The sequence below is a fragment of the Artemia sp. Qi Xiang Cuo genome, chromosome 15 (genome assembly GCF_049724085.1).
Source record: "Artemia sp. Qi Xiang Cuo chromosome 15, ASM4972408v1, whole genome shotgun sequence".
NCBI classification, from domain to species: domain Eukaryota; kingdom Metazoa; phylum Arthropoda; class Branchiopoda; order Anostraca; family Artemiidae; genus Artemia; species Artemia sp. Qi Xiang Cuo.
In genome coordinates, this window is record NC_142808.1 from 66,168,144 (window position 1) to 66,176,003 (window position 7,860).

Below are 7,860 nucleotides of genomic sequence, written 5' to 3' on the forward strand. Positions count from 1 at the left end.
CTAATTTCTCCAGAGAAAATAAAAATCTTCCACTTAAGTTCTTTATTTCACAAATACATAAAGAAAGTTAAAGTTCAATTCTAAATTTTTCGGTGGAAGATAGAAATAGTAATACCACACTTGTGAATATTTTCCTGGAAGATAAAAAGTTCTAGTTCAATTTAAAATTTTCTCAACGAAGTGAAGAAAAGCTCAAGTTCTCTTCTGAACTTTACCAAAGAACACGCTTCAATTCTAATTTCCCCAGAGAAAACATAAATCTTCCACGTCAGTTTTAAGTTCACCAAGACATGAAAAATTTTAAGTTCATTTCTAATTTTTCGGTGGCAGATAGGAAAAGTTATACTATGATTTTGATTATTTTCTATGAAGGTAAAAAGTTCTAGTTTATTTCTAAATTTTCTCAATGAAGTGAAGAAAACTTCAAGTTCTCTTTGGAATTTTACCAAAGAACGCACTTCAATCCTAATTTCGCCAAAGACAACAAAAATCTTCCGATTCAGTTGTTTATTTCACAAAGAGATAAAGAAATTTAAAGTTCATTTCTAATTGTTCTGTTGGAAGATAGAAAAAGTAATACATTACTTGTGAATATTTTCATGTAAGATAAAAAGTTCTAGTTCAATTTAAAATTTTCTCAACAAAGTGAAGAAAAATTCAAGTTCTCTTCTGAATTTTACCAAAGAACGCACTTCAATTCTAATTTCGCCAAAGAAAACAAAAATCTTCCAATTCAGTTCTTTATTTCACAAAGACATAAAGAAATTTAAAGTTCTATTCTAATTTTTCGGTGCTAGATAGGAAAAGCAATACCGTACTTGTGAATATTTTCACGGAAGATAAAAAGTTCTAGTTCAATTTAAAATTTTCTCAACGAAGTCAAGGAAAGTTCAAGTTCTCTTCGGAATTTTACCAAAGAACACGCTACAATTCTAATTTCGCCAGAGAAAACAAAAATCTTCCACTTGAGTTGTTTATTTCACAAAGACATAAAGAAATTTAAAGTTCAATTCTAAAATTTTTTCGATGGAAGATAGAAAAAGCAATACCATACTTATGAATATTTTCATGGAAGATAAAAAGTTCTAGTTCAATTTAAAATTTTCTCAACGAAGTAAAGGAAAATTCAAGTTCTCTTCTGAATTTTACCAAAGAACACACTTCAATTCTATTTTTCCAGGGAAAATATAAATTTTCAACTACAGTTCTTTATTTCACAAAGACATGAAAAATTTTAAGTTCAATTCTAATTTTTCGGTTGGAAGATAGAAAAAGTAATACCATACATATGATTATTTTCACGGAAAATAAAAAGTTCTAGTTCATTTTTTTTTCTCAACACAGTGAAGAAAAATTCAAGTTCTCTTCTGAATTTTACCAAAGAACGCACTTCAATTCTAATTTCGCCAGAGAAAACATAAATCTTCCACGTCATTTTTAAGTTCACAAAGACATAAAGAAATTTAAAGTTCATTTCTAATTTTTCGGTGGCAGATAGGAAAAGTTATACTATGATTTTGATTATTTTCTATGAAGGTAAAAAGTTCTAGTTCAATTTAAAATTTTCTCAACGAAGTGAAGAAAAGTTCAAGTTCTCTTCGGAATTTTACCAAATAACACACTACAATTCTAATTTCTCCAGAGAAAACAAAAATCTTCCACTTCAGTTCTTTATTTCACAGAGACATAAAGAAATTTAAAGCTCAATTCTAATTTTTCGGTGGTAGATAGGAAAAGCAATACCGTACTTGTGAATATTTTCATGGAAGATAAAAAGTTATAATTTAATTTAAAATTTTCTCAACGAAGTGAAGAAAAATTCAAGTTCTCTTCTGAATTTTACCAGAGAACGCACTTCAATTCTAATTTCTCCAGAGAAAAAATAAATCTTCCACGTCATTTTTAAGTTCACCAAGAGATAAAGAAATTTAAAGTTCAATTCTAATTTTTCGGTGGCAGATAGCAGATAGTTTCGGTGACTAGGTTAAGTTAGGTTAGGTTAGCCCACATACGCGTCACTTAGGTTAGCTTAGGTTAGGTGAGAGACAGGCAAAAAGTTAGGTGTATGATTAGGTTAGGTTAGGTTAGATTAAGTTAGCTTAGATTAAGTTAGGTTAGGTTAAGTTAGGTTAGGCTAGGTTAGCCTACGTACGCGCACGTACGTAGGCTAGCATAGCCTAACCTAACTTAACCTAACCTAACTTAATCTAAGCTACCTTAATCTAACCTAACCTAACCTAATCATACACCTAACTTTTTGCCTGTCTCTCACCTAACCTAAGCTAACCTAAGTGACGCGTATGTGGGCTAACCTAACCTAACTTAACCTAGTTTGAGAAATTAAGAACTGAAGAGGGAGCTTTTTCATTTTCATTGGTAAAATTCAGAATTGGGCAAACTTTTTTCACTTCTTTAAGAAAATTCAGAAGAGAACTTGAGCTTTTCTTCACTTCGTTGTGAAAATTTAAAATTGAACTAGAACTTTTTATCTTCCGGGAAAATATTTACATGTATGGTATTTATCTTCTGTGAAAATATTCACAAGTATGGTATTACTTTTTCTATCTTCCACTGAAAAATTAGAATTGAACTTTAAATTTCTTTATGTCTTTGTGAAATAAACAACTGAAGAGGAAGATTTTTGTTTTCTCTGGAGAAATTAGAATTAAAGTGTGTTCTTTGAGTAAAATTCCGAAGAGAACTTGAACTTTTCTTCACTTCGTTGAGAAAATTAAAAAATGAACTAGAACTTTTTACCTTCATAGAAAATAATCAAAATCATAGTATAACTTTTCCTATCTGCCACCGAAAAATTAGAATTGAACTTTAAATTTCTTTATCTCTTGGTGAACCTAAAAATGACGTGGAAGATTTATGTTTTCTCTGGCGAAATTAGAATTGAAGTGCGTTCTTTGGTAAAATTCAGAAGAGAACTTGAATTTTTCTTCACTTCGTTGAGAAAATTTTAAATTAAATTATAACTTTTTATCTTCCGTGAAAATATTCACAAGTATGGTATTGCTTTTTCTATCTTCCAACCGAAAAATTAGAATTGAACTTTAAATTTCTTTATGTCTTTGTGAAATAAAGAACTGAAGTGGAAGATTTTAGCTTTCTCTGGCAAAATTAGAATTGTAGCGTGTTCTTTGGTAAAATTAAGAAGAGAACTTGAACTCTCCTTGACTTCGTTGAGAAAATTTTAAATTGAACTAGAACTTTTTATCTTCCATGAAAATATTCACAAGTATGGTATTACTTTTTCTATCTGCCACCGAAAAATTTAGAATTGAACTTTAAATTTCTTTATGTCTTTGTGAAATAAACAACTTATGTGGAAGATTTTTATTTTCTCTGGAGAAATTAGAATTGTATTGTGTTCTTTGGTAAAATTCAGTAGAAAACTTGAACTTTCCTTGACTTGGTTGAGAAAATTTAAAATTGAACTAGAACTTTTTATCTTCCGTTAAAATATTTCAAAAGTAAGTTATTGCTTTTCCTATCTACCACTAAAAAATTTAGAATCGAACTTTAAATTTATTTATGTCTTTGTGAAATAAAAGACTGAAGCGGAAGATTTTTATTTTCTCTGTAGAAATTAGAATTAAAGTGTGTTCTTTGGTAAAATTCCAAAGAGAACTTGAACTTTTCTTCACTTCGTTGAGAAAATTTAAAAATTAACGATTAATTTTTACATACAGATAAAATAATCAAAATCATAGTATAGTTTTTCCTATCTGCCATCACTAAATTATAATTGAGCTTTAAATTCCTTTATGTCTTTGTGACCCTAAAAATGACATGGACCATTTATTTTCTCCCTGGCAACATTAGACTTGAAGTGCGTTCTCTGGTAAAATTCAGAACAGAACTTGAATTTTTATTTACTTTGTTGAGAAAATTTTAAATTAAACTAGAACTTTTTATTTTCCGTGAAAATATTCACAAGTATGGTATTGCTTTTTCTATCTTCCAACCGAAAAATTATAATTGACCTTTAAATTTCTTTATGTCTTTGTGAAATAAAGAACTGAAGTGGAAGATTATAGATTTCTCTGTAGAAATTAGAATTGTAGCGTGTTCTTTGATAAAATTCAGAAGAGAACTTGAACTCTCCTTGACTTCGTTGAGAAAATTTTAAATTGAACTAGAAATTTTTATCTTCCATGAAAATATTCACATGTATGGTATTACTTTTTCTATCTTCCACCGAAAAATTAGAATTGAGCTTTAAAATTCTTTATGTCTTTGTGAAATATAGAACTGAAGTGAAAGATTTTTGTTTTCTCTGGAGAAATTAGTATTGTAAGGTGTTCTTTGGTAAAATTCAGAAGAGAACTAGAACTTTCCTTTGACTTCGTTGAGAAAATTTTAAATTGAACTAGAACTTTTTAACTTACATGAAATTATTCACAAGTACGGTATTGCTTTTCCTATCTGCCACCGAAAAATTAGAATTGAACTTTAAATTTCTTTATGTCTTTGTGAAATAAAGAACTGAAGTGGAAGATTTTTGTTTTCCCTTGAGAAATTAGATTTGAAGTGTGTTATTGGTTAAAATTCCGAAGAGAACTTGAAATTTCCTTAACTTCGTTGAGAAAATTTTAAATTGAACTAGAACTTTTTATCTTCCGTGAAAATATTCACAAGTATGGTATTGCTTTTCCTATCTGCCACCGAAAAATTAGAATTGAGCTTTAAATTTCTTTATGTCTTTGTGAAATAAAGAACTGAAGTGAAAGATTTTTGTTTTCTCTGGAGAAATGAGAATTGTAGAGTGTTCTTTGGTAAAATTCAGAAGAGAACTTGAATTTTCCTTGACTTCGTTGAGAAAATTTTAAATTGAACTAGAACTTTTTATCTTCATAGAAAATAATCAAAATCATAGTATAACTTTTCCTATCTGCCACCGAAAAATTAGAAATGAACTTTAAATTTCTTTATGTCTTTGTGAACTTAAAAATGACGTGGAAGATTTATGTTTTCTCTGGCGAAATTAGAATTGAAGTGCGTTCTTTGGTAAAATTCAGAAGAGAACTTGAATTTTTCTTCACTTTGTTGAGAAAATTAAAAAATGAACTAGAACTTTTTATTTTCAGTGAAAATAATCATATGTATGGTATTACTTTTTCTATCTTCCAACCGAAAAATTAGAATTGAACTTAAAATTTTTCATGTCTTTGTGAAATAAAGAACTGTAGTTGAAAATTTATATTTTCCCTGGAAAAATAGAATTGAAGTGTGTTCTTTGGTAAAATTCAGAAGAGAACTTGAATTTTCCTTTACTTCGTTGAGAAAATTTTAAATTGAACTAGAACTTTTTATCTTCCATGAAAATATTCATAAGTATGGTATTGCTTTTTCTATCTGCCATCGAAAAAAATTTAGAATAGAAATTTAAATTTATTTGTCTTTGTAAAATAAACAATTCAAGTGGAAGATTTTTGTTTTCTCTGGCGAAATTAGAATTGTAGCGTGTTCTTTGGTAAAATTCCGAAGAGAACTTGAACTTTCCTTGACTTCGTTGAGAAAATTTTAAATTGAACTAGAACTTTTTATCTTCCGTGAAAATATTCACAAGTACGGTATTGCTTTTCCTATCTAGCACCGAAAAATTAGAATTGAACTTTAAATTTCTTTATCTCTTTGTGAAATAAAGAACTGAAGTGGAAGATTTTTGTTTTCTCTGGCGAAATTAGAATTGAAGTGCGTTCTTTGGTAAAATTCAGAAGAGAACTGGAATTTTTCTTCACTTCGTTGAGAAAATTTGAAATTGAACTAGAACTTTTTATCTTCCATGAAAATATTCACAATTATGGTATTGCTTTTTCTATCTTCCAACCGAAAAATTAGAAATGAACTTTAAATTTCTTTATGTCTTTGTGAAATAAAGAACTGAATTGGAAGATTTTTGTTTTCTCTGGAGAAATTAGAATTAAAGTGTGTTCTTTGATAAAATTCCGAAGAGAACTTGAATTTTTTTTCACTTTGTTGAGAAAATTTAAAAATGAACTAGAACTTTTTACCTTCATAGAAAATAATCAAAATCATAGTATAACTTTTCCTATCTGCCACCGAAAAATTAGAAATGAAATTTAAATTTGTCATGTCTTGGTGAACTTAAAACTGAAGTGGAAGATTTATGTTTTCTCTGGGGAAATTAGAATTGAAGCGTGTTCTTTGGTAAAGTTCATAAGATAAATTGAACTTTTATTCACTTCGTTGAGAAAATTTTAAATTGAACTTGAACTTTTTATCTTCCATGAAAATATTCACAAGTATGGTATTACTTTTTCTATCTTCCACCGAAAAATTTAGAATTGAACTTTAAATTTCTTTATGTCTTTGTGAAATAAAGAACTGACGTGGAAGATTTTTATTTTCTCTGGAGAAATTAGAAATGAATTGTGTTCTTTGATAAAATTCCGACGAGAACTTGAACTTTTTTATCTTCCGTGAAAAATTGAGTCTGCTAGTAGCAACTCTATCTCTTAAAATTCTTTTTCTTTCATCTCTGACCTTTTAATAGATATTCTGAACGTTAACGTTCTGCCAAACCCTAAAAATAATGAACACTTAACAAAATAATGCATAAAATATTTTTAATGAAATAATGACATGTAGAATATTAATATAAAAATACGTTAAATACATTATTACACATTATTAGTACACTTGCGCGTCACTTTCCGTCAATTCATCTTTATATTCATTGATGATATTGTCTGCTAATGTCCTTTTTATTCTGCCTGCGATTTCACTGTCTATTGTCACATTATTTTTACATAGATGGCAGTTTTGACACATTGACAAGATATGATTTATGATGTTGGTGCAGGAATATGCTTGTCTTCTTCTTGTTCTCTTTAAAATGCTAATACCGGAAAGAGGATGATAGGATTTATCAACAGGTAATGTGTTACCAGAAGCCGTAGCAAGGAGTTGTCCCCGATCATCGACAATTATTTTTAAGTTTACATTCTCTTTGAGCACTAATTTCTCTGGTAATGTTACTCTTGCATATCCGCCGTTTGCACGATTGAAATTCTTGGGTACTCCAAAGAAATCTAACTTCTCGCTGTCATGACAACGCATGCATACATTTCCAATAGTGTTACCACTTGCACTCGTTTCATAGTTCAGGTATTTCTCCTTGTCTGCATTCAACTCGACGACGATTTTTTCATGTGTACAAACTTTCGTCGAATAATTCATCTTCACTTTTTTACAGATATGAGTTGTGTGTTTATCCTTCCACTGCGTAAGAAATACTGATTTAATGCATGCAATAAACTAGGTAGTGTCGATAACCTGCCATAGAGTACCAGTGAGAAAGCCAGATCGTGTCTTTGAACAAGCACAGAGTATGATTGGTAGAGCCGTAAGCATATTTCATGTCATTTTAAGATACGTAAAAAACTTAAAAAAAATACCATGTTAAAAAATTCAAATTATTTTAAAAGAGGGGGGAAGGGATCCCGGTGGTCCTTGGGGAGCCCGGTGGGCCTTTTGGGTCCCGGGGCGGGCCTTTGGGGGTCTGCGGGGGCACTCGAGGATCGACTGGTCCTTTGGGAGCCCGGTGGACCTGTGGGGAGCGGGTGAGGACCGTTGGGGGTCTGGGAGGCACTTTGGGAGCCCAATGGTCTTTTGGGAGCCTGATGGGCCTTCGGGGGTTCGGGGGGCCTTTGGGAGCCCGGTTGTCTTTTGGGAGCTTGATGGGCCTTTGGGGGGCCCGGGGATGACCTTTGGGGGTCTGGGTGGGCCTTTGGGGGCTCCGGTGGCCCTTTGGGAGCTTGGGGGACCTTTGGGGACGGGGGGAGGGCCTGGGGGGGCCGGGGGCGGGCCTTGGGGGGTCGGGGGGGC